Source organism: Ochlerotatus camptorhynchus, unplaced genomic scaffold (assembly GCF_037179485.1).
Source record: "Ochlerotatus camptorhynchus isolate MF236.1 unplaced genomic scaffold, CSIRO-AGI_Acam_v1.1 ptg000129l, whole genome shotgun sequence".
Lineage (NCBI taxonomy): Eukaryota > Metazoa > Arthropoda > Insecta > Diptera > Culicidae > Ochlerotatus > Ochlerotatus camptorhynchus.
This window is the reverse complement of record NW_027040619.1, coordinates 1475077-1502731: the sequence shown is the minus strand read 5'-3', so window position 1 is coordinate 1502731 and position 27655 is coordinate 1475077. Positions and strand designations below refer to the sequence as shown.

The following is a 27655-nucleotide window of genomic DNA, read 5'->3' as shown; positions in this document are numbered from 1 at the left end:
GGTCTGATTTTTTCATGTTCCTACACAGCAAAAAAAAAAATGTAATATCGATCAACGTAATTCAAGCTGATGTATGAAATAATGATGTAATAGCAAAATCAATGGATATAATTTTGTTCGCAAAATCGATGTACATCATACAATGTGATATTACACAACCGATGGATTGACCTGGTTGTAGCAGTTTCGATGTAATATCCAACAACTTTTTTTACTGTGTACTTCTTCGGACAGGCAATAGGATGTGCGCTGACTGTACTTTGTAACCATGGGTGCCAAACACCGCCAACGGCTGAGCCCGGGTGTGCCCAAGTTTGATTTTGGCACACTGTGTAGAGTGACCAACCCCTAGGGACAGCCCTTAAGATTGCAGCTAATTATCCAAGTCCTGAAGTTAAGTTTGTGTGTAGATTTTAAATTTTGTTGACGTACAGAATCATATTTTTTTTTATTGAACCTTATGAGCGATATTGACCTAATATCGGAATATTTTCATGGTTTTTGGACTTCAAGGAAAACCCATCATTTATGACTTTATCTAAAGTATTTCGATGAGAGTTTCAGAAGAATTTTGAGACTTATGTGCCAGTTATTGAGAGAATAAAGAGAGATAAATGTAAAGGAATTCTGAAGAGTATTGAAATGTAGCTAAGGAGAACTTCAACAAAAATATAAGCATTGCTGTAAAGGTAGTTCTAAAAACTTTCTGGTTCCTGCTGAAACACTAGAATAAAGGAGAGCATCGAATTAATACTAAGGGGAATTCCAATGTAGCTCTGAGGAGAATTCAAAAAAAAAAAAAATCTGAAGAGAATTGCAGGAGCTTTCTAAAGGAATTATGTAAGCATGATTTTACGGTAATTTCAGAAAAATTGAAAACATTTAGGGAATGATAACTATGAGGCGAGTTTGGGGGTATCTTATAGCGAATTTCAAAAGAATTCTGAAAAGAACTCCAAAGAAATGTGGACTAGAATTTCAAGATGTATACAAAGGGTGTCCACAGTTAAATTGCATCACTTAGAAGTACTCGCCAAAAATAAGTCTCTCAACCGATTGTCATGATATTGTCAGGAAATGTAACACCATAGAGGTAACTCTAAGACTAGAAGGTCCCGAATAAACGTGCTCAACGTTTTGGCTCAGCTCTGGTACTCTCTTCGGTCCCAAGCTAATCGATGCACGCCTAGAAACATAAGAAAATCCACGAACCCCTCATTTTATCTGTCAAACTTTCATAGTGAATCAAAAAAATTTTTTTTTGTAGTACTAGAACTTCGACTGGAATGGGTTACGTAAATCGATTTGCTGGGGATCAATAGGCTAGTTAAGTAGTAAGCCAATTGTGTGGAACATTGTGTGATTTGAGAAACGGAATCAGTCGTTTCTTCAGGCACTCATTCATGAAGACTTGGCCATTTACGGTTGCAGTTGTTACGAAAGGCTTGCGCCGTTTTCCGCACGAACAAATCGCCTGCCAAATCAAGAGTTTCTTGAGGAACTTCGACATTTGTTGTTTCATGAGGGACTCTGAAACATCGAACTTGTCTTTCGCAGTCACATAGTGGTATCATGGAATTTATTAATGTCTAGTATATTCTACAGATGATTGCAGATGAATAATCAACGTTAATAATTCAAGTTAGTCAAAAGATCCTGACAGTCTCCATCTATACTCAATGTATCCGAAGTGAAACAAAGGCCATACAATTGACAGCGAATGGGACCACAATTTTCCTTAGAATCAATTAAACCATTGGCAATCCGGTACTATTGAAAAGATATGAATGTGTGTGCAAGAGAGCGAGAGCTGACAGCGAGAAAATTGAAACTTATTTCCCGCAGCACGGGGATCCAATATCTTTGCGGAGGAAAATGAATGATCTGCTTTGCTTCCCTCTCCCTCGTCGTTCCCATTTGCACATTTCGAGTAGATTGAGTCTACATTGCTCGCCGTTTCCAAGGAGCATATGCTTCAACCTGGTAGTGTTAGAGAATCCACGCTAGCAAAAAAAAAAAAAGGTATGCGGAAAAGCATTTACCCGCGTTCAACGTGGAGCAAAACTTTGTTGCCTATCGCCATCGTTGCCGGTGTAGTTGCGAGAGAAATTAACTTTTTTTTTCATTCGTTGAATGAAGACCCTCGCCGTGAATGGTGATGTGAAACGACGCTGAAGTTGAGAAATGAGTCCACGGCGCGGGCGGACGGGTAATAAATTGATTTCTGTCTGTACTCTTGTCGGGTAAGACGAGCATCAGAGGGGTTTTACGGGGCGAGGCGAGTTACCTGACAAGAATCAGGTTTCCAACGGTGTTGCCGCGCCCGGCTATCGTCAATCGGATCGCGTAGCGAGTAGAAAAAATGGATGCAATATACCGGAAATAGTTCTCCCGTTGGGAGCATGATTGAAAAGCCAAATTACAACAATCCCGGATGTTGAATAAGAACGGTGCGGATTAATCATTCGATTCGAAATGAAAAGCCCTCAGACTTTGGTAATGGAGATTGAAAACCAATGGCATTTAATGAAGCATAAATGTCACTCAAGACCTGGCGTGATTAATATGCATTGTTTATTTTGCTGAATATCATCCAGTTATGAGCAAAGTTATGAGTGTAATTGACTTTCTCACAGCTCCATCCATCTCGAATTGGCTCGGACGGCAACTAGTCAACAAGCTGTCGGTAATAAATGTACCCAACACATGAAACAAATCAAGCTTCATTTCCATGATCCATGCTCCATGACGGTCGGACGATAGTGTAATTGGTGCTAGTCCTACTAGATTGTGTTCAGTGTATACTAGGGTGCTTCGTTTTGGAAAATGTGTTAGATTTCTTGTAGGTCACCCTCCAGTTTGATTCATAACCCCAAAATATGAGTCTGTGCATAATATGTTCAAAATTGATAAAGGTTTAGAGGGAGCGCAAACGGATCGAAATTTGTATGGGGCTTATTATGGGAGCATTTTAAATTCATTTACATCGCTCTAACTTTGATTCTATTTATCAAATCCTGAAAAAAATAATATGATTGCGCTATGACAATGACCAACATGCCTGTTAGTATTACCATAAAGTTAACTCTAAGACTAGAAGGTCCCGAAAAAACGTGCTCAACTTTTTGGCTCAGCTCTGGTACTCTCTTCGGTCCCAAGCTAATCGATGCACCCCTCGGAACATAGGAAAATCCACGAACCCCTCATTTTATCTGTCAAACTTTCATAGCGAATCAAAACAAACATACCCAAGCAACATTGCAAGTTTTATCGTGGTTTTATAGCATTCTAGAAATCTAAATCATGGTCTACAGAACCCTCATAAAACCCAAATTGTTACTTGGGTAGTGTAGTACTAGAATTTTTACTAGAATGGGGTACGTTAATCGATTTGCTTGGGACCAATAGGCTAGCCAAGTAGTGAGCCAGTTTAAAATCGTTAGTGGCCACCGGTTGGTATTACGGTCAGCTTGGGTTATATATGGGTATAGAGGTAATTGGGTTCTTTAATTTTTAAAAAAAAGTATCGGTTTTTCATCATCATCTGAAAGGGCTTCGTTTTCTGAGTACAGCGATATTTTTTTTTCGAAAACATACACTTTCATCGCGATTTTTAAAATCAATATTTAAAGCAAAATAATAACGTCACTAAACTTACAGACTGACAGCTCGTTCCCATGCAAAGTGCCACCGAGGGCCCTAAGGTGGTAATTTTTGCAAATGTAATCGTACTTATTTAAAATAGTTCCAGTGTACCAAAATTGATGAAATTTAGGATTAGGATTCTATTTTTAATGCAGATTACGAATATGCATTTACCTCAATACCCTTAAAGAACCCAATTGCATCTTCGTAATCTGCATTTCAAATGGAACCGACATCCAAACCATCATTTTTGAAGCACCGGAACTAGTTTTAAAAAAGTGAGGTTTCATTAGCAAAAATCACAATCTTAGTGCCCCTTGGTGGTACTTTGTATGCGAGCCAGCTGTCAAGTTTTAAGTTTTTTTTTGTCAAACAGCGAAGTGATTATTTTGCTTAAAATATTGATCAGAAAACGAAGTTCTGTCAGATGATGTATAGTAACCGATATATTTGTTTTAAATTATAGAATCCAATTCAAGAAAATAGAGTGAAATATTTTGCAAAGTGGTGGACGTATGTCTATTCTTTCTAAAAAAATACAACAATTGCAATGAAAACTCGGATCTCTCAATCAGAAAACTTGCCAAAAGCTTGGTTTTCCTGCAAGCACTGTTCACAGCGTTTTAAAATCGTTCGATACTGGTTTGACATCAGCAAAGTATACGGGAAGTGGAACAAAAACGGATTTTATGAACCACCAGAAGGACGTGAAGATGAAACAAATATTACGGAGGAGGCCAGATCTTTCGGCACGTACTGTTGCTCGTAAAAGGAAAATTTCGCCAACTTCGAAGCATCGACAGCACACGCCAAAGCACGGGCTCGTAAGTTGTATCGAAAATATTTGACGGAATTGAATATTTGACGAAATGAAGCGAATGGAGTTCATGTTGCACCCAAGGGGTGGTATAGAGGTAACACTAAGATCAGAAGGTCCCGAAGAAATGTGCTCAACTTTTTGGCTCAGCTCTGGTACTCTTTTCGGTCCCAAGCTAATCGATGCACCCCTCGAAACATAGGAAAATCTAGAAATACTCAGAGGGAGAGATAGGCGGAGAAAACAAAATACAATTCGACAGCAGGGATTTGTTCCTGAATTATCTTGCAACCCTTGCTATAAGCTAGCATTTCAAATGACTTTTATTTTTGATTCGATTTACGTGCAAAATAATAATTGATTGTATCGCAATATTTTGCACAATTCTTGGTGCCATTCATTAACCAACGAAGATCAATAGAGTTAGAATATTGTTTTTGGTTCCAAAAATTAGTTGAATTTGAGAAGCACACAAAACATAAAGGTGATTGAATTTCTGTTCGATTGCAATACTCTCAAATTTATTCTAGTAAGAATAAGAAATCCTCGGAAAAAATCTAATTGGAACGTTTGATTGGCTCAGATTTTGACAGTTCATTTGGCTCAAAACATTCGCTCCGCCCATCTCTCCCTCTGAGTATTTCTAGGAAAATCCACAAACCTCTCTTTTTATCGGTCAAAATTTCATAGCTAATCAAAATAAACATAGTGTAGTACTAGAATTTCGACTAGAATGGTTAATCAATTTTCTTGGGACCAATAGGCTAGACAAGTTGTGAGCCAATTTAAAATCGTTAGTTTCCACCGGTTGGTGGTACTATACACACTCATTTTGCGACAACTTTTTTATCAGTGTGCCTTATGTGTGCCGAAGCTGTACCCGCAGTACCGAGAGTGGCAGTCACCGAACTAACATTGTTTGCGTGGTAATAATGGTATGTTTGGCAACCCGGTTAATTTGACAGTTCATATGTTTTGTTTTGAAGCAACAACACAATTAGCAGTGGAATCCGAATCAAGAGACGATTACTCCAGTAGGACATGCTGATACCGGACAAAATGGCCCAACCGGAAAGATGGTGATCAAGTTCCTTCGACCGCACAAAAAAAATACCTTCGAAACACATCGGATGGCATTCAAAATGTACAGCCGCTGCAGCAAGCTTCTGCGATCGTATGAAGCATCCGTCTACGAAAAGGCACGGGCGAAGCTCTTCCGGGGACCTAAATCGGCCGCGGGGACGATTGCTACTGGAAAACGGTGGGGATAACGTGGAAACACGGATTAAGGTAGTCAAAATCCTGTACCAATGCGACGAAAGTGTTCCTATTGCTAAGGCTGTCTGCATCAGCGATGTCAGCAGATGGATGCATTCAAAGTGGTGCCAAAAACCGCTGTGTTCGCGATGTGGCTACTTTCGTGTGATTAAAGTTGCGCACGTTTCTTCGGGACCTGCTGGTCTTAGAGTGACCTCTATGGTAGTAGCATAGAGGTAACTCTAAGACCAGAAGGTCCCGGAGAAACGTGCTGAACTTTTTGGCTCAGCTCTAGTACTCTCTTCGGTAACAAGCTAAAAATCGATGCACCCCTCGAAGTATAGGAAAATCCACGAGCCCCTAATTTTATCTGTCAAACTTTCATAGCTAATCAAAACAAACATAGTGTAGTACTAGAATTTCGACTAGAATGGGGTACGCTTATAGATTTACTTGGGACCAAGTAGCGAGCTAATTTTAAATCCATAGTTTCCACCGGTTGGTATTGCCCTGGTTTTGCAGTTAATAGTACAGATGGTGAACTACTTCTGACATGTATTAGGACGTGCGCTGCTGGAGAATCCAACTCAGTTTCGTGAAATTTGTGGCTAGTTTTGGCCGAAAATTCACGGTAGCGGTTGTATTACAAATTTTGTGAACAACAATTCTTTGACACATGCGCTGCGTAGGCGCAGAGATACAGTGGTAGACATTCGTTTAGCCGAGACCCAGTTTTTCTATGTATATCGAAAGTAATACACAATGAATGCTCGGATTTAGTCTTGTACGATAGATTTCATTTATTTCTAACAAATTCATTAATAAAACTTAAAATTACGTTACGTTTGGATAACAAAATTGAAAAAAATATCGGTACACGGGTAGACATTCGTTTAGCCGAATTGTTAAATTTCACCATGAAGATGACTTTTAATAAAGAATTTCGAAGAAAATCGATAATTAATACTTAGTATGGCCGCCATCGTTACGAATCACTTCAAAAATACGGTTTGGCATCGAATCAGACAGCTTTTGCAGTGTTGCCATGTCGATTTTGGCCCAACAATCTTGAGCTGCTGTTTTAAGACTGGAAATGCTGTCAAACTGACGTCCGTTTGCGTAAACCATTCCAGCCAAGATTCCCCATAGGTTTTCTATGGGATTACAATCAGGACTGCAAGCTGGCCAGTCCAGCAGTGGAATGTTTTTTTCATCAAACCAAGCCTTGAACTGTTTGGAGACGTGGATAGATGCATTGTCCTGCTGAAAAACGATGTCCTCATTTGCGTCGTTTTCAATATGACCGATCAAAACGTCATCCAGTATCTCCAGGTACATTTCGGAATTCATCCGGGTTGAGATGAAACAAATCGGAAGCTTTGCATGGCAGGAAAAGCCAGCCCATACCATCAAACTTCCACCACCAAAGTTTCGCTTCGATCTAACGACGCTGGTTTGATTCAAATCGTGCCAGTAGCAACTATAACAATCAGGCTAGTCTAAATTAAACTTTTTCTCGTCAGAAAATACAACACTACGCCATTCCGTCTTCCACTCCATGTACTTCCGGGCGAACTTCAGCCGATTCTGCTTATGAGTGAGATTGAGCTTCGGTGTTCCTTGTAGTTTCTTCCACTTGATGTTTGGCGATTCATTCAGAATCCGCGCAATTTGTCGGGAAGTAACCGGAACATCGAGCTTTTGCTTTATTTGGGAACAGGACAGTCGATTCTGTGTTGCTTCATGCCTGATTTGACCTTTCATCCTTAACGATACTTTGGTGCGCCCTTTGGTGGCACGTTTAATGCCATATTTCGAACCCATTTTGAGGAAATTCCTTACTGCTTTCTCAGATCGACCAATTTTTCGGGCGATTGAGACATTTGAGTGGACCTCTTCCTTGAACAATCTTATAATCCGCCGTTCTTCCTCCATCAGTCGGGTACCCTTTGCCATTCCTGAAACTTTTACATTTGTCATTAATCAATAAAAATTAAACACCGCATTATTGACGCACCTTGTTGATTTAAGTTGTTTTATCGAAATGCTTTAAAACACACTTGAAAACCGCGAGAGATTTGCCAAAAACAAAACTTTTTCGCACCTCGGCTAAACGACTGTCTATGGTGAAAACGCTGTTTGAATGTTTACATCCGCCGCTACCGGTTTGGTGAGTGTGTGCGTGCGACTCGTTCCTCTCTCATCAAAGTGATGCAGATACACTACCACTACGACAAATCACATCCCGAATAAAAACATGTTTTAAATATAATTTTTGAATATTTTCAAAATTTTTAGCTCTCGGCTAAACGAATGTCTATCACTGGTAGCTAGTCACTTCAAAGAGCTTGACAATTTCTGCCCATGGGTGCCCAACTGTGCTTTCGGCACACTGTGCGTAGTGACCGACCCTTTGGTTGTACCAAACGAGGCGAATCCACCTAACTGCCCGGAGCTAAGTCCTGTCGAACGATATTGCGCTCTCATGTCCTGGATTAAACTGACAGCAAATTTGTTTTATTTCGAAATTTATGTGTTTTGTCGCAAACAAACCTTACTTCTAGATGTTAGGACAACTAGAATCAAAGTGAAATCTAATAATATCCCATAGTATCCTGATGAATGTGGGCGTCTTAGTGGAATACCTGTATAATAAGAGGTAGAAGGATTAGTAATTTCCATTTAATTCTACTACCTTATTTGCTTATCCTTGACAGATACGCGTATTTCGTCTAGAATGTGCAGACTTCTTCAGTGTCTTGTACTAATACTCGACTCAGTCAGATTCGACTCAGTCGAGTATTAGTACAAGACACTGAAGAAGTCTGCACATTGTAGACGAAATACGCGTATCTGTCAAGGATAAGCAAATAAGGTAGTGCAATTAAATGGAAATTACTAATCCTTCTCTCTCTCATTATCCCATAGCAATTTGTCAAAATCTCTATGTAAACTTCAAACCATTTGCGCCACCTCTAAACCTACATCAATCTTTACCATTTTTTGCACAGACCATGGGGTAGGTCACTCAGCACAGTGTGCCGAAAGTAGATTCGGAACAGCTTGGGCACATTCATAGGCACACCTTCGGCACAATCTCGTAGGCTTTGGATGTTAAATAAAATGGGAGTACTGCTGGACAGCTGTGATTGAAGTTGTTCATTCGAAAATGTTACTAAACAAAGAATGATTGAAATTTAATCATTTTATGTTTAAGCAATCTTTATATAATGATTTGATTAAAATTTATATCAAAGGTATACTAAGTCCGGTTTTTCCTTTGACATGTTTGCAAAATTAATAAAATATTTCTCTCGTTCCATCTAATGGTCCAATTTAATAAGTAGGAGATCGACATCTTGCTGGAAGTTATTATAATCGGTAGTTACATAAGTAAATATCAGTTACATAAGTAAATAACGGTTTCTGGTCGTTTAGTGTGTGAAAAAAGTGATCAAATTGCTTTTGAAAAAATGTTAATGAAATAATTCAGATCTCCGCCTTCACGTTGGATCATCAGTATACTCACAGTGCATTATGCCGTTGATGAAACTGAATCCATTCGCCTGGTAGCACAACAGTCTTCTTCTGTATATTTAACCTCATGCTACTGATGAGATCAATACTTGGAACTAGTACGGGGGAAATGAGAAGAACGGATCGAGAGACCGTTATGGCCGCTTGTGGGACATTAGTGCTGAAAACCACATGACATTGAGGTGAGACGAGGTGAGACAAAAATAGAATTTTCTATAGGTAAATTCATTGACATTCTGAAAATGAGTTTCACAATCGAACGCTGTACCAGATGGGAATAGCTGCATTGTAAACCAGAAATTCTAGACAGTTGCAACGCTAACAGTGCACCACAAAGCTCTAAAGAGCCGGATAGGTAGGAATTGCCCTTTTAAGGCCTGTACTCGAAAAAAATGTACCAGACAAAAGAGTTCGCCAAAAATTTATTTTAAGTCGGATTTTCTTGAAACTTTGAGGGAATGAACTAATACATATGCTTCATGTTTCGGCATAATTACTTTATTCAATTTTCTTTCCATCGCTGAAAGCCCGCACCTTTCCCTTAAGACCCCTCATTACATTTTGTGCAATGGTGGAGCCGACTTTTTTGGTCACTTTCATCCATTCCTTCTTCAACTCCAACTCGTTTTTAAACACCTTGGACGATTTTTGAACTTAGGCGTTCATTATGGCCCAAAATCTTTCCACCTGACGGATCTCTGGTAATTTTGGGGGATTGGCGGTTTTTGTTACAAAAACAACGTTATTGTCTCTGTACCAATCCAACGTCGATCGCGCGTAATGGCATGATGCCAGGTCCGACCAAAATAATGTCTCGCCTCCGTGGGACCGCAGGAAGGGCAACAGACGCTTCTGGAGGTACTCGGTGCGGTAAATTTCGCTGTTGATGGTACCCATTGTGATGTACGGTTTACTCAGTTTACCGCATTGGCATATGGCCTGCCAGAGCAAGTATTTTTTGGCGAATTTGTCCACTTTCTTCTTCCTTATGTCTTCCGGAACATCAAACCGTGATTTGGCAACGTAGAACTCCAGCCCCGGTATCTGCTTTGCGTCTGCCTTGATGTAGGTTTTGTCATCCATAACCACACACATCGGTTTCGTTAACCACTCTCGATACAGCTTCCTTGCGCGGGATTTGGCCGCCGTGTTTTGTTGATCACGCCGGTTCGGTGCCTTCCGGACCTTTTTTACACGAAGCCCAGCTCGTTTCATGGTTTGCTGAACGAACCAGGCGGAACACTTTGCCTTCAGAGGCACGTCGCGAATCGAAAGGTTCGGATTACGCTTGAAATAATCCAACACCTTCCGGGCCTTCACAGGGTCAGCTGTCTTCGATTTTCTTCCACTTCCAGCCCGCCGCTCGGTTGTCTGGGACTCCTTAAACGATTTTACCACCCGAGACACAGTTGTATGGGTGATTCCCAGTTGTCTTCTGATCCATCTTATGGTCGCAGTCGGATTTTCCATGACGGCGAGCAAAATTCTCCGGCGATTTTCTTCTTGTTTCAATGACATCTCAATAACCACTGAACCGATTGTTATGAAGTTTAGCACATGTAAACAATTCACTCCAAACTAGTTATACTCAGATTTTCATCAATTTTTACTCACGGATAAAAAAGTTACACACGGATAAAAATGGTGCATTTTTTTTCGAGTAAAAGCCTTCTGTTGATTCGGTGGATGTTCTTTAAGGTCATTTAGTTACAGATGTAATCATGGTGTATAAGACCATTTTCAGGACATGCTGGTTCATTCGGGACAGAAGTCGTACAAGTTTGAAAACGGTGGAAAATACTTAAGGTAATCGACTTTAGATTCACGTTAGGACCCACTAAAGCTTTTCAACGAGAAGAATAATCCAACAACCCACATGCGAACTAATTCACTCGTCTGCAAGGTCTATCGAACGTAGTTTCATCATCCAACCGGACTGGCCAAACACGTACAGATTTACTGTGCAGATCAGAAGTTCAACATCTGTTCCGGCTGTTTCAAAGTCTTCATGATTGAGGACGATATGGGAGATCACGTGAAGGAGCACAATAATAACAAGCCAGATCTGCCAGAAAACGTTCACCAAACTACTGGAGTTCAATTTGACGGCGTTTCGTGTCCTTGTGTGGGATCTGGATCATAACCATGGCTGCTCTGTGGATATTCCGCATCGGTCCATACACTTTGGTATAGGATAGCGGTTCCACGGAATCCTGCTCCTGCTGGTTGATCAGGAACATTTACAGGATGCGCTTTGCTCGATTTTGTAGAGTACTTTTTTCACCCTTTCAAATGTTCAATCGCCTCAAGCAACATTTAAAGATTTGCCTTGTCTTTGTCGTTCTTATCCCGAACCAACATGGACTTTTCACACAGCACCGTAATCGTATCGGTCAGCTCGTATCCCAGCAGCCAGGCCACATCATTCAAGCTGTCAGAAATACCGGGTTGCCAAATATATCATAACAGTCGTATTTTACAAAAAATCGCAGCTTGCTATATGACCGCCACAATCGGCACACCTGCGGCACACTGAGAAAAATGTTGACCCAAGATTGGTGAGCGGAGTTACCTACCCCTTGGCACAGACTCATATTGTGGGTTTATGAATCAAACTGGAAGGTGGACTGCAATAAATCTAACAGTTTTTCCAAAATGAAGCACCCTAGCGTACAGTCAAGCAGACTGCTACTAATCTACTTCGAGTGGTGGGGAAAGGCATCAGCAATCTGAGTCGGAACGGAAAAAGAAGGTAGCCGGTGGCAGCCTGTAAGGACGAGTGTAATTAAATCAATCAAGTGGCATGAAAACGGCACAGCTCTCCCATCCCAATTCCGGGTTTTCAGCTAAACGGATGTATCACAAACAGACAGACGGACGGTCCGCCAGACAGACACAAACCGGAAGAAAGAGCCGCAATGATGTGCGAACTTGATTGTACACAATTGTTCTGCTCCTAGCTACTGCCGGTGCCCGGACGGGACCGGCTGGTGGGAGTGTAAGTGATAATTTAATTATCTCCAAGTAGCTGAAGCGATGATTCCGAACTGTTTGCTCGAGCTTTGTATGTGAAAGGGATTTATAATTGAATTCGGTAGATGCTAGACTTTGCCGTATGGGTTCCAATTAAGACCCAGTCGGGTTCCATTTTTGAACTCATCTACCACGTTGTGGAGGACTGGAAAGTGAGGTTAGAAATGCATATTGAGGTTTCTTAATGCTAATGTTGGAGCAAGTTGTGGAGATGAAAAGATGTCATGGGTAATACAGACGGCATCAACTTGGTTATGTAAAAAGACCTGGGATGCATCCCACGATCTTCAGTTTAGTGAGCAAAACCGAATCCCTTACCTGGCAACATAAAAACATCGACCGACTATCGTTCAAGCCTGGAGACATGACGCGATTTTGTTGACGTCTCGAAAAGCAGTCATCAGTGTTTTTCTGGATCGAGCATACGACCAGGGGCGGGATGTGCTGTCAAATCGACTTACTGAAAATCCATCAATGAGATATAAATATGTAAGGCTCAGGCGATGGATTAATTTTGAAGTTTAATTCAAAATTTTCATCATCCTTCCCCAGGACAATGGTTTTTCGATCCGGATCGTAAACAACGGTCTCGACGCGGTCCGTCGGTTGCGAAAGTGCAAAATTTAATACCCAACCATCCCTCGCGGGCCTTCCACGGAAGCCACAATCCCCAGACCGTCTTTTCCTCTTATTCCGCTCTTGCCACGTTCTGTTGTTATTTAACATTTCGAACCTGATACCTGTTGAGCTCCTGGGGAAGCACCCTTTTCCGAGCAATCTTTCGCAAGAAGAAGTGTAGCGACTTCTGCCACGCCGGTGAAACTTTTGCAACATTGCAACGGGAAGACACCAAACGGGGTTCGTCTTTAATTAAATTATCTCATATTTCAATGCAACGTGCCGGTCTCGGTTGCAGCGGTGTTGCTATGCAACGACGACGACGCCTACTAACAGTTGCTTCCGTGATTCTGTTAGCGCTGAACACTTTAATTACTTCACGCCAAATTGAATTTGTTCGAAATGTTTTTCAAACTCAAGCAGCAACGTCACCTCCGGTGTCCGGGATTTAAATTGAATCGCTGAAAATCACGTTTCTCTGGCATTTCTGAATGAGGTGGTGGTGGTTCGCCGGGGGAGCCCAGACGCCATGCTGCCATGTCCTCTCTGCTGCAACGTCAGGAGCAGCTACAGCGACTAAGAATACAATTTCCGTTCCCATCACGGACGGATGTGTCCGATATGGTGCGATTCGAAAATAGCTTCGAGCTGGGAAAAAGCGCTTCAAGTGGCCATTGAAAGTTTAAAGTTGCTTCAAGTTATGTGGTTTCTATCGACCAGTTTCCCCTTCCATTCCATTTACCGTCATCATTTCAGTTTGTAAGCACATGTGCCCTGAAAACACTACAAACAAAGCAAAACAAGCATTACGAGCAAGCAGCCAACCAGCCGATCACAAAAAAACAAAAACTTTTCCAGCTCAATGAATAGAAAAATTAGAGCATGCAAGGGGAAAGGCATTGATTACACTGTTCGTCGTTTTGATACAGGGTACCTTTCTAAAAGAAAATGACACAAGGTTTTCCACTGATTGCTTCCAAATACAAAGCATATTAGAGCATTTCCACGCCAAATAGCAAATCGGTTGGGCATGACTCTCTTCGATTTGAAACTCTTTGCACATATGTTGGTTGCTACGCAAGATGGCATTTTCCATTCAAAGATTGATTTTTTGTTGCGGACTATTTTTTTTTAATTTGTTTTTTTTTTTTTCAAAAATCATAACTTCAAAACCGTATATCTGAGAAGTATCTATCCGAGAAAAAAAAATACACTAAGGGAAGAATCACTGTTAAATCCTGTTTAAAAGTTTAGTTGTGAATTTTTACAAAAGGCCTCCTTTCAATTTTTTTTATTAATTAGTAGTGAAGCAAGCTGAAGTTATTTCCTCAAAGAAAGACAGGTTTAATCTGAGTTGCTTTTTTGCAGTGAGTAACTCAATGTACCACAATATTTTCTCTGCCTACTCCGTTTACTCTTTTTAGGCTTATACGTCTCATATTAGACGTCAGTTTTGTTAGTAAATAAAGTAACTTGGGATTGCTGAGCCGGTGCCTGGCTACTACCAATAACAACCTACACTTCCAACCAGCTTTAAGGGTTGTGCTTCCTCCTCAGCAACCAGTCCCAGTCGTCACTCCGAAAGGATCATCTCTGATCAGAAAAGCTCTCCAATATTCTTCTAAACATCTGAAATTCCACCTATAATGCAGCGATCCCATCATCTTAGGTTTCGCCAGTCGTAACAGCAGTCCTATTGGAAAAGGCATCACCAGTCAATGTGGTAATAACTAACTTCGATCCCCTTTCGACTAACATTCCCATTTGCACCATGGCAAACATAGAGTAGTGAGTACTAGTAGGCGAGGGGCAACGGCACCCGCCGCCACAGTTTTCGGTACAGAAAATATCTCCCGGTGGGGCAACAACCGATTAACACCCAATTCCAGCTCCGAAGGCAACGCTACAAACCATTACCCCGTGGAATGTTCAGCCAGAGCATCAGTGCAGCCGCTGTCACTGCCGAAGCCGAAGAGGAGGATGACGATGAAGTAGCTGCTGTTTCCGGTGAGTGCGATCCTCGTTTGAACTTCAAATCCATTCACGATCTACCGGACGAAACCGAAGTGAAAACCCGTCAAGAAGACGAACACACAAAACAAGCTGACAGATTCTCTTCGTTGACTTTAATCCTGGAGACTTCGGTCGACGGCCGCAGCAAAATCTTGGTGGTGTATAGCAAAAATGGGACCGAATCACAACCATCCGGAGGGCCCAGCAAAAGCACCAAAAGCGAGGATGGATGTCCCCCGTCAGCAGAACGGCGCCTTGGTAATTCAGAGCTCGGTTCGCAGTTTCATCCAACGGCAGTTTGTCAAGCGATGGGACGGGATTGCTTCGACGAGCATCGATTTTGAGTATTTGGTTAGGCAGATCGGGTTTTTCTGCCACATCAACCAGATAAGCATTCGACCGTCGTAAGTGTAGGGTTGCAAAAGATTCCTTTCACGTTCACGGTTGGTAAGGGTCGAACGAAGGTTATTAAACTGAGATGATTCAAGCGTCTCCGAGTTCCGATTTTATTGTTGTTTTATTTGACAGCAACTTTTCGGCTTCGCATGAAGGTGCACCTTCAAATGTTGCTTTGATGCGAAAAGTGAGAAAGCAAATGACTGCGATCTTGCTCACTGATCAATTTGAGCTACTCGAGGTGCCTCAAATGCAACTCTGAAATTTCTCATGATTTGGAGCTATTTTGCATCTTGATTATTTCCTATCAAGGACAGAGGAACGAAAAGGTTAATAAACTTAGCTGAGCGTAACTACGCGTAGGTTAGAACAGTCGACACCACATGCAATGGATAAGAAATTGAAAATTTTCACTTAATTCACTTTTCAACATCACTTCTGTACTTTCAAATTAACACATTTAAAAAATGAAATTGTAAATTTATAACATTTTCAATATAACGAAAACGACGCAGCAAAACAAAAACACGTCATTTTCGCAGCGCGGCCTACTTCGATCTCCCAGACAATCTTCAAATAAAAATCAACCTTTATTTGGCTGACAGTCACATGGATGCTCATCATCTGACGAGTACAACCATAAGATAATTTCCCGAAATTCGAATGCATATTGTTAAAGGGCTCAAGCAATGCAATAATCATTCGAAGCATTGCGGATGATTTCGTTCTGTGTGGTAGCCTGAATTGCGTTTTAGGGGTATTGAGGTAATATTCAATCCGTCATCTGCATGCCAAATGGAACCGAAATCAAAAATTTCATCAATTTTGGAGTACTGAAACTATTTTAAATGAGTGTGATTACTTTAGCAAAAATCACCATCTTAGCGCCCCTTGGTGGTACTTTGTATGGGATCGAGCTGTCAATTTGTTAGTTTAGTGTCAAACAGTGAAGTTATTATTTTGCTTTGCCAAGCACTCCAATATTGCCTGCTGAGCAGTTTTCGGTGCATGTCGCGAAAATATCATCTCTCTAATTAATTATTACTTATAATCCTAAAATTTCACATCAGTACCAATAGCAAACTTTTCCGTAGATCATTACACCGAAGAGCTTTTATCTTCTCGCTCTAACATATGCCAGCCGCCTTGAAATATTTGATTTCAATTAACTATCCTACTCTAACATTAACTGCCTCGCGCCCGAGGGGGGCGACACATCTAAATCTCAAGTTTAGATGCTCAACAAATCTCACACTAGCGAATCAAGCATCGCTCATCAAGTTTTTGCAAGAAATCTTCAAAATCGTCATCAATCTTCTTTCTATCTACTCAGCGTGCGCGCAGGTAGCTACAGCAAAACACAATCTTTTTTGCATCGTAGATAGAGTCGTCCCCCTCGCTCGCGCCCAATGTTGCTTAACCCTTAAATGCATAGTGTTGCCATTTGGCAACATACCTACGTTGGTCTTTAAACATGGTGAAACAATATTTTAATAGTAAGAGCAATATATACTACAAGAAAAAAAAAATCACCACAAAATAAAAAATCATGCATTTAAGGGTTAACTTCGGCAGCCCTAAGTTTGCACCTTTAGAATTGATAAAACGATCCATAAAATATTGAAAAACGTTCCATTGAAAACATCCAAATGATCCATAAGACATCGGAGAAAATCCCTAAAAAAGTGTGGATGATCCATAAAAAATATCAATATTATCAATATTTTATGTGAAATTTAGCAACACAATTGTAAAAATGTACCACTAAATTTCTAAATAATGAGCATTGGAATTGTACGAATTACCCATAAACATATTGCAATTGATCCATAAAACATTCAGCAATGAACCTTAAACTAAAGAAAGTGATCCATAAAAAATCAAGTTTGCACACTTAAAAATATAGGCATGATCCATAAATTAGACGTATATTATTCATGTTTAGGACACTATTTTTTTTAATTTTGATCCATAAACCTTGAAAATTGCTCCAATGCTTATCTACTTAGATTTACTGTCCTGCCCGTGTATTTAAGGTAGATGTGCGAAGCGATGGGCAAGCGTCTAGAATTAGCTTCCAAAAGATGAAGAGTCAGATAGGCTAATCAATTGAAATGTAAAATCAATGTATACACCATAATCAACAGAAATAAACGAAATTTTACTACTACTACTTTTACAGTCCAGTGGTGTGTGTTTCTTCAACATAATATCATCGAATATGTCTTTGAAGCATTTTTCTTTTCTCAAATTTGAAAGTTTTGGTGCGGGAAGAAATTAAGGTAAAAACTTCTGTTTTTACTAATAATTGTGGTTTGTGGCTAGTGTGACTGTCGAGTCTCATTAAGGCCATTACCGGCCAAGATTTGTAAAATCATGAATTTTGATATGTCGCACGATGGGTTGTAGAGAATTGGCCACTTCCCTGGGGGCACAGGAACATGTCTGCGAGGACTAGTGTGACCATGGACTCTTAATAAGGCCATTACCGGCCAAGATTTGTCAAATCATGAAGTTTGATATGTCGCACGATGGGTTTTGGTTCTTGTTGAGAATTGGCCACTTCCCCGGGGGCACCAGAACATTCCCGGGAGGGCTAGTGTGACCATGGACTCTCAATAAGGTCTTTACCGGCCAAGATTTGTAAAATCATGAAGTTTGATGTGTCGCATGATGGGTTTTGGTTCTGGGTGAGATTTGGCCACTTCCCCGGGGCACCGGATCATTTCCGGGATGCCCAATGTGATCGTGGACCGTCGGTATAGCTGCCATTGGTCCAATTACACAATTTGAAAGAAAAAAAACATGATGTTCATCGTGTGTATACTTGATACACAACAGTAAAGCCTAATGCCGACCAAAAGTGACCCCAACGGGAACCGGAATAACTCCGGAACAGTGGCGTCGCGTAACCTCACTTTTTACCTGTTAAACCACTTTGGAAACGTTATTTAGAGCCATATTTAAATTATTATTATTATTTAACTTTATTAAAGAGGCTTTCAGCCTTGGGCTGGTTCGCCTCCACCATATTTAAATTAAAATCGGCCTCAAAATGCATAGGGTCCTCTAGTTTCACTAATTTGTATCGATTCAAAGCAATATCTTTTTGTTTGTTTACGTTTTGAGAGTTGTTGACCAGGTAGATTGAGGTTAGGGCGACGCCCCTGCTCCGGAACCATGTTTTGATCCAAACATTTTCAGATGGATTCAAAAACTTCAATAGATTCCCGACAAAATACAATTTGTTGTGAAGCAAAAGATTGAGAAATTATGTTTTTAGAACTAATTGAATGTTGAAATCTATGCAAATTCAGACGTTAGACACGCAAAGGTTAAAATTTATTTCACGGAAAAAAGGGATCGTCAAAGTCCATGTCTTTTTTGGGTTATTGTTAAGGGGGGAGGGAGAGAGATTGTTAAGGGGAAGGGGGTTTTACATGCACGTTTTTTCAAGTCTCATTCCTCATTGTGGTGGACCCGCCGTGATCCACCTTTAGCCGCTGCCTTAGTCCTGCTTGCTGCAGGACCTAGTGCCACGCCGTCCGAAGCGGAAATGAGCAGAGGCAGGAGAGCAGCGCTGATTTATATTTTTTCATATTCAAGCAGAATGATGTGCAACCAAGTGGTATTCGTTTATGATGACTGGGTTTGGGAAAAAGGCTTATTTCATGAAAATAGTGATAAAATTATCATTTGTACATTTTCAATAGTTTAAATACAGAAAAATATTTATTTCAGCAGGTTTGTAATGTAATATCCTATCGATTGGCGTTTTTTTTTTTTAATTTCATCCATAAATGACAAAGTTACAAGCGTTCAAAACCTAACACTCCTTCACCACAAATATTTTTTGATTTGCACCCCAGTATAGTCGACAAAGACGTAGTTCTACGTCAAAAACACGGGCAGAACAGTGAATCTGAGTAGCTACGCAGTAATGTAGCAATTTTCCAAGGTTTATTGATCAAATTAAAAAAACATATGTATATAGACCGAGATAGAGACTATAATTGGAACACACCAAAATAAGCACGTCTACCAACAACTGGAACACCTACCTTTTTTCATTTTTTTTTTAAGAAGATTATTATAGAAGCTTCTTTTGGAAGCTAATTCTAGACGCTTGACCATCGCTCCGCACATCTACCTAAAAACACGGCAGGACAGTAAATCTAAGTAGTTAAGCAGCAATTTTTCATGGTTTATGGATCAAAATTAATAATACAGTGTCCAAAACGTGAATAATATACGTCTAATTTATGGATCATGGCTGTTCGGAATATCGGGATAACACTGTACCGCCAAGTCCAGTGACAACCCTGTGGGGGATTCAGAGAGCTACGGTAACGGTCGCTGTCAGAAATGACAGACGTCAGGTTTGGTTCAACGGAACTGTGAACTCACAGTTCCGTTGAACCGAACCTTAGATAGGTCGGAATATGCACGAGAAAAAAAGAGGAAAAGAAGATACAATTCCAAACCATTTAAAAACGTTTTACAGCTAAATTATTTTAATTGCCTAAATTTGTTAATATACCTATCGTTTAATTAAATTGTAGTTATTTGTAGTGAACTAGCTACCAACAATCAATACGAAACTAACGATTTTAAATTGGCTCACTACTTGACTTGCCTATTGGTCCCAAGCAAATCGATTAACGTACCTCATTCTAGTCAAAATTATAGTACTACACAATGTTTGTTTTGATTAGCTATGAAAGTTTGACAGGTAAAATGAGGGGTTCGTGGATTTTCTCGTGTTTTATAGGGGTGCATCGATAAGCTTGGGACCGAAGATAGTACCAGAGCTTAGCCAAAAAGTTGAGCACATTTCTTCGGGACCTTCTGGTCTTAAAGTTACCTCTATGTAGCTACTGAAGTAGGTTAGTTGGAGGTGGAATGCGTGCAAATATTGAATTTAATAACCCTATATTTGCTTAATCTAGATACTACAGTTTGATCCTAAAATCTGGTAACCTACAATTTGTTCCTAAACGCTATATACATGATTTACCCTAAGTAACTAGTAAGTAGCTCATTCTACATCGTTTGCGTGCTTAACTAAAATAATAATTGAATCCCTAAATGCTAAATCTAGCCAAATCTTTGTTGAAAGAGTGACGGAAGATAACTCTCGGTTTGAAAATCTCCCGTTCAGCCTCCTATCGCTTTTCATGGAGGAATTTCTCTTCCTCCAGCGCTTTCTTATTTGCGCTTTTCTCCTGCAGCAACTGGTCTAGGGATTCTTCCAGGCTGACCACATTGGTACTTCCTTTTCCAGATTCGGTTGCGGCATCACTCCTCACTCCATTATTTCTGCTAGGTGGTTTATTTGAGACAGACTTCTTTGTTCCTTTTGCCACCTTATAAGCATTAAGATTGGTTTTGATTTTATATTAGTTTAATAAAACCTATTTCAGCTTCAAACTGTCCAAAACGAGACTGCTCTGAGGAAGTTGCTTTCATTAATACGAACATGGCTAAATTTTTAAGTGCGCAACCATGATTTTCTATGGATCACTTTCTTTAGTTTAAGGCCATCGTTCGGACATTTTGAGCCGTTTGTCTGTGATTTGGGTGGTTTTCCAGGAAACGTCCCGAAAATCCTGTGAAGGAAAGCGAATATCGGGAAACAAATTCCGTCCGATTGTAGCCAAGGATTTTGTTTTCCTAGTGGGGTAAAATTTAGGTGGAAAAGTGCATTCAACTTCAAGTGGTGTGCTTTTTCCGGGAAAGTGGCATTTCCACCCAAAAAGAATATGCACGTGAGTGTATATGTGCGCGCAAGGAAATGCAATCTTGCGCCTATGTTTTCCCGGGAATTTCCCAAGAAAGTATACCATATTTTTATACCAGGACATTCTGCAGACTATGCACAACATGATGGTATACATAAACATATGATTTTCGAAAATTTGTAGCATGGTTTTTCAATTTCCAAACCATGCGCCAAACATTCTCGCTGTAAATTCGTCACGGACATAGTAAAGAAGCAATCAGCAATTACGCATTTGTTTTACCACGTTGCCACATTTTCTTGTTCGTAGGTCCACGAGTCCTTTTTCGCTAGTTCGCTCATCATATCAAATTGATCAGGAATTCTTCCGAATGTCAAAAATTTATATAAAACGTATGACTAATCGTAAATTGAAAATGAGATCTCCATATATTCCACCAACACATCAAATTGATCATAAATCCTTCTGTAGACATTCGGGCAGTTAGAATATATTTCAAAATACAAGGATGGTCAAAAATTCTTCCAAACTATCAGAAGTTATATGGAAACCCTTCGATTGATTGCAAATTGAAATCAAATTCTCCATTAATTCCTTGATCATATCATATTGGAATTATCAGGAATTATTCCGAATAATAAGAAATTATATCGGAAAATGAAATCGAGTTCTCCATATGTTCCCTCATCACATCAAATTGATCAGGATTTCTTCCAAATTATCAGAATTAATATCGAACACGTATGACTAATTGGAAATTGAAATTGAATTCTCCATATATTCCATCAACATATCAAATTAATCAGAAATCCTTCTGAAGAACTTCGGGCAGTTCGAATGTATTTCAAAATACAAGGATGATCAGGAATTATTTCGAAATTTAACCGAATTATCAGAAGTTATATGGAAACCCTATGACTGATTGGAAATTGAAATCGATTTCACCATAATGTGTACCCTATGTACCATATCAAAGTGTTCAGAAATTCTTCCGGATTATCAGAAATTATATTGAAGGTCTTAGACTAATAGAACAATTGCAACCAAGTTTCCATATATATCTCAATCAAATCAGGTTGATCAGGAATTCTTTCGAATTATCAGAAATTATAAAAAAAAAACTTCCTGATCAGAAATTAAAATCGAGTTGTCCTTATGCCCTTACCATATCAAATTGATCAGGAATTCTTTCGTGTGACCAAAAATTGTATCGAATACCTACGAATGGTGGGTAATTGAAATCGAGTTTTATCAGGACATCTTCCGAATTATCAGAAATTATATCGAAGACCTACGACTGATCGGAAATTGAAATCGGATGATCCATATACACCCTAGCAAAGTGATAATGAATTCTTCCGAATTATCAGAAATCATATTCAGGGCCTTCGACTTATAGAAGAATTGTAATCGATTTTTCCATATAGGTATATCTTTATCATATCAGGTTGATCGGCTATACTTCCGAATTATCAGAAATTATATCGAACACATACGGCTAATTGGAAATTAAAATTGAGTTCCCCAAATATTCCCTCATCATATCAGATAAGGAATTCTTCCGAATCAGCAGAAATTATAAAAAAGACCAATTACTGATCGGAAATTGAATTCGAGGTCTTTGAATATTTCCTCATCATATCAAAGTGATCAGGAATTCTTCCGAATTATCAGAAATTAAATCGAAAATCTACGACTGATCGGAAATTGAAATCAATTCTCCGTACGTTCATCACATCAAATTGATCAGGAATTCTTGCGAATTATCAGAAATTATACCTAACACGTATGACTAATCGGAAATTGAAATTGAGTTCTCCATATATTCCATCAATATATCAAATTGATCAGAAATCCTTCTGAAGACATTCGGGAAGTTAGACTGATTTTAAAAATACAAGGATGGTCAGGAATTATTTTGAAATTCTTCCAAATTATCAGAAGTTATATGGAATCCCTACGACTGATTGGAAATTGAAATCGCATTCTCCATTAATTCCCTCATCATATCATATTGATCAGAATTGTTTACGAATTATCAGAAATTGCCACTGATTGGAAATTGAAATCGAGTTCTCCATATATTCCATCATCACATCAATTGATCAGGAATTCTCCCGAATTATAAGAAATTACATCGAAGACCTACGACTGACGGGAAATTGAAATTGAGTTCTCCATATATTCCATCAACTTATCGAATTGATCAGAAATCCTTCTGAAGATCTTCGGGCAGTTAGAATGTATTTCAAAATACAACGATAGTCAGGAAATATTTCGAAATTCTTCCAAATTATCAGAAGTTAGTTGGAAGCTTTACGGCTGATCAGAAATTGGTATCGAGTTCTCCGTATATTTTCTTATCATGTTTAATTGATCATAAATTCATCTGAAGATCTTTTCAGTTGGAATGTATTTCAAAATATAAGGATCTCAGGAATAATGTCGAGACCTTCAAATGACCAAAAATTGAATCTACATCGTTTGAATAGTATCCCACCATATAAGAATGATCAGGAATTATTCCAAATTCTCGCATCATATAAAATTCTTTCGAATCATCAGAAATTATATAGAAGCCTTACGGCTGATCAGAATTTTTTTCTCCGAAACACTTTTTATTGTAATTCTGGTTTATTGTAAGAATTTCAATCACATGAATAGTGCATCGCAATTTCATAAAAATAATAATTAGGAAGTCATTATCCAATCTTAATCTAAAGAATTTGAGCGTGTGTGGGTGAAAACAAATATAGCAGGTGAAACTTTTATATTCGCCACAGATTATGATTGTAATATTTCTATTGAAATATTCTTCCAAATAGCCGAATAAATAGTATCTTAATTTCCTCCTGAAATTAAAATTCATATCTATGGAATTTTCAATCAACGCATGCTGATTTCATTCATTTCTGATTCAGAAAATGAGAGCATTCTGCTCGCAGTCATTGGTGTAAATGAGACATTGCAGTTTATTTAAAAAAAAATGTTTTCTTAGGACTACCCAACTAACAATTTTAGCTGCAGATCAGCTTATACAACCAAAAATTGGCTTATACAGCTATTTTTTGCCTGTATAAGCTAGTCTGCAGCTAAAATGGTTTGTTGGGTAAACCAAATAAATCAAGTAAAAATCAGCAGAACCGCTTTCAAGATATTTTACTTAGTCTAGTCACACGATAAAAGCGCAAGAGGTGATGTCTATATAAAACACATATGTTATGGTAAATATAATTGGCTAGCGCAACTTAATTATAATTATAACGCAACCTACTAATTTGGGCATGTTGTAAATAAATTTCATCCTTCCAACGAATGGATTTTTTTTATGTTTCCATCATCAATTAACAAAAGTTATTATTCTGGGGTATTTAATGGTGTGAAAAAAGGCATAAAATGAGATCTCATGCTCCCAATGCAGATGCAATTTTTTGGAGAATCTTTACATTCTACTTTCAAAAAACTCATGGGCTCTTTAGAAAAAGCTTGATACTGTTAATAGAATTGTACACCATATTCTTCATAAAATTCCCAATTTGCTCACGTTTCTAAAACTGACATACGAAAAGATGTTGTTTATAAGGCTAGCAAGTTTTCACCAAGTTTTTTTTTATAAATATGTTGTAAACCGATAATTGAGACATTCAATACCGAATTATAACTTCAAGATAAACAGCATGTCAGAAAGGTTGAATACTTCACAAAAACAATACAAGGGGTATAAAACAAGACGTTTTGCAAGCAATTAATATAGAACTTATTCACAGCTGGGATTTGTTTTATTTGTCAAGAACGATGTTGCAAGTGATACTTGGGAACGGACCGTCAGAAAATTGTAAGATACTGCGAGAAAAAAATCTAATTCATTTCAAGTCCTGTCAAGAGTTCCTCAGGGCTCGCACTTCGAACCTCTTCTTTTCATTTTGTACGTTAACGATATCTCTCTTATTTTGAAAAAGCTCAAACTGCTTATTCATGCTGATGAAGTACATGTTTTTTAGACGTGGTGTTGTAAAAGTTTGTTTGATAAAATAAATAATATATAAAATAAAAGATTTACGTGTTTTTCTAGATTCTAAATAAGCAATTGTGGATCATTATAACACAATAATTCTTAGAGCAGGCAATTCATATTTATTTTATAAAGCAATTTTATTTTATAAAGCGTTTTGGTTTCCACTTTAGACCTTACACAATTGAACGAATAGAGTCAATCCAAAAGTAGTTTTTATTATATGAGTTAATTGGGATGGACAGCATTTCTTCTCCCATCTTATGAAGCATGTTGCTTGTTACTCAACATTCAGGTATTGAAATGAGCATCGTCTCTTGGTCTCTTCCGTAAACAATATAGCTTCGCAACGCATTGACTCAGGTTATTTATTATCAAGACTTAATTTTTATGCACCGTTTCGAAAATTGCGTAATAGACATTTGTTCGCGGTAGATCGCCACCACACTAGCTAAGCGAAATATGGACCGATAAGTCAGATGATATCTATATATAATGAAAACTGTGAAATGATAGTCCTAAATATGTCACCGCTAAAATTGAAAAATAATTCCAAGCACTGCGAAATCATAGATCATAAGTAATGATATTATAATGTAATCTACGCTTTTGATTAACGACTAACTAAATAAATAAATTGATAAATTGATATAATATTTCCTTATCAAATCGAAATTATTAAAAATTCTTATGAAGATCTTCGGTCAGTAAGAATGCATTTCAAAATATAAGAATCACATGATTAAACATTAAAAATAATTCCATTGAATATTCTCTCATCATATGAGGTTGATTAGGAATACTTTCGAACTATCAAAAATTACATCGAAGACCTTGGACTAATAAAAAAAAATTGAAATCGAGTTCTCCATATATTTCTTTATCATATAAAAAAATCCTTGGTTTGTTTCCGTCGATTTTCTTTTGCGTACTGAGTACCAATGCTACCGGCACCAGGGAGATAGTTTCCACACCTGGACCCTACATATCGGCCCATCAACTCATGGACTGGGGACCAACGGTTTAACTTCCCTTCCGAAGGAAGGCGTGATAAGAAATTTTATTCCTCAGAAAACCCCGGTGGTGCCGACTTGGATTGAACCCAGGCCTTTTGGGAATCACGCTTACCACTACACCACCAGCGCCCCTTTTATAACAAATATATCAGCAATTCTTCTGAAGATCTTCAGTCAATAAGAACGTATTTTCATAACATAGCGTTGAACAGGAATCATGTCGAAGATCTGTAAACGGTCAGAAATTGAAATAAAATCCTTTGAATATTCGAAGTTTTGCTACATTCTATCTGACCGACGATCATCATAATAATTACTGATCACTTTGATATCATGAGCGAATATATGGAGAATCGATTTCAATTTCCTGTAAGTCGTAAGTCTTCGATGTAAATTCTGATAAATTGGAGGAATTACTGATCAACCTCATATGGGACGATAATATTCAAAAGATTGAATTTCAATTTAAGATCATTTGAAAGACTTCGACTAACCATCTTTATATTTTGAAAATACATTCTAACTGACCGAAGATCTTCGGAAGATGACTTGATATGAGAAGCGAATATATGGAGAACACAATATAAATTTTTCTATAAGTTGGAAGTCCTCGAAATAATTTCTTATAATTCGGAAGAATTCCTAACCAATCTCATATGATGTAAGAATATTCAAATGGTTTTATTTCAAGATCATTTGAAGATCGTCTACATGGCTCCTGATCAATGCTAAATTTTGAAAATACATTTTTACAGACCAAAGATAACCAGAAGGACTCCCGATCACTCTGATATGACCAGGGAATATATGGAGAGCTCGATTTCAATCTCCGATCGTAGGTCTTCGTATCATTTATGATAATTCGAATGAATTATTTATCAAACTGACATTGTTGGATAGTATTCAACGGGTTTAAAACAAATTTTTGATTATTTGAAAGTCTTCTATATGATTCCTGATCATTATTACATTTTGTAAATACATTCTTACTGACCAACTGACAATTTCTATTCAATTTGATGGAAAAAGGATATATATGGAGAGCTCGATTTCAATTCTTCTTTTAATTGAAGACCTTCGGTATAATATATGAGAATTCGGAAGAATTCCTGATCACTTTGATATGATGAAGGAATATATGGAAAACTCGATTTGGATTTCCGATCAGTCATAAGCCTTCGATATAATGTATGATAATTAGGAAGAATTCCTTGTCAATTTGATATGGTCATGGAATAAGGAGAACTCGATTTCAATATCTGGTCAGAAATAGTTTTTTTTTAAAATAATTTCTGATAATTCGCAAGAATTCCTGATCAATCTGATTTGATTGAGATATATATGGAAACTTGGTTGCAATTGTTCTATTAGTCGAAGACCTTCAATATAATTTCTGATAATCCGGAAGAATTCCTGATCACTTTGATATGATGAGTAAATATTCAAAGACCTCGAATTCAATTTCCGATCAGTAATTGGTCTTTTTTATAATTTCTGCTGATTCGGAAGAATTCCTTATCTGATATGATGAGGGAATATTTGGGGAACTCAAGTTTAATTTCCAATTAGC

At 38.5% G+C, this 27655-nt stretch overlaps 1 pseudogene; it reads left to right on the top strand.

Annotated features, from left to right (window-relative positions):
- Window positions 1–27655, top strand: part of LOC135700140 (integrator complex subunit 6 homolog) — a 337494-nt pseudogene that overhangs the window by 47949 nt on the left and 261890 nt on the right.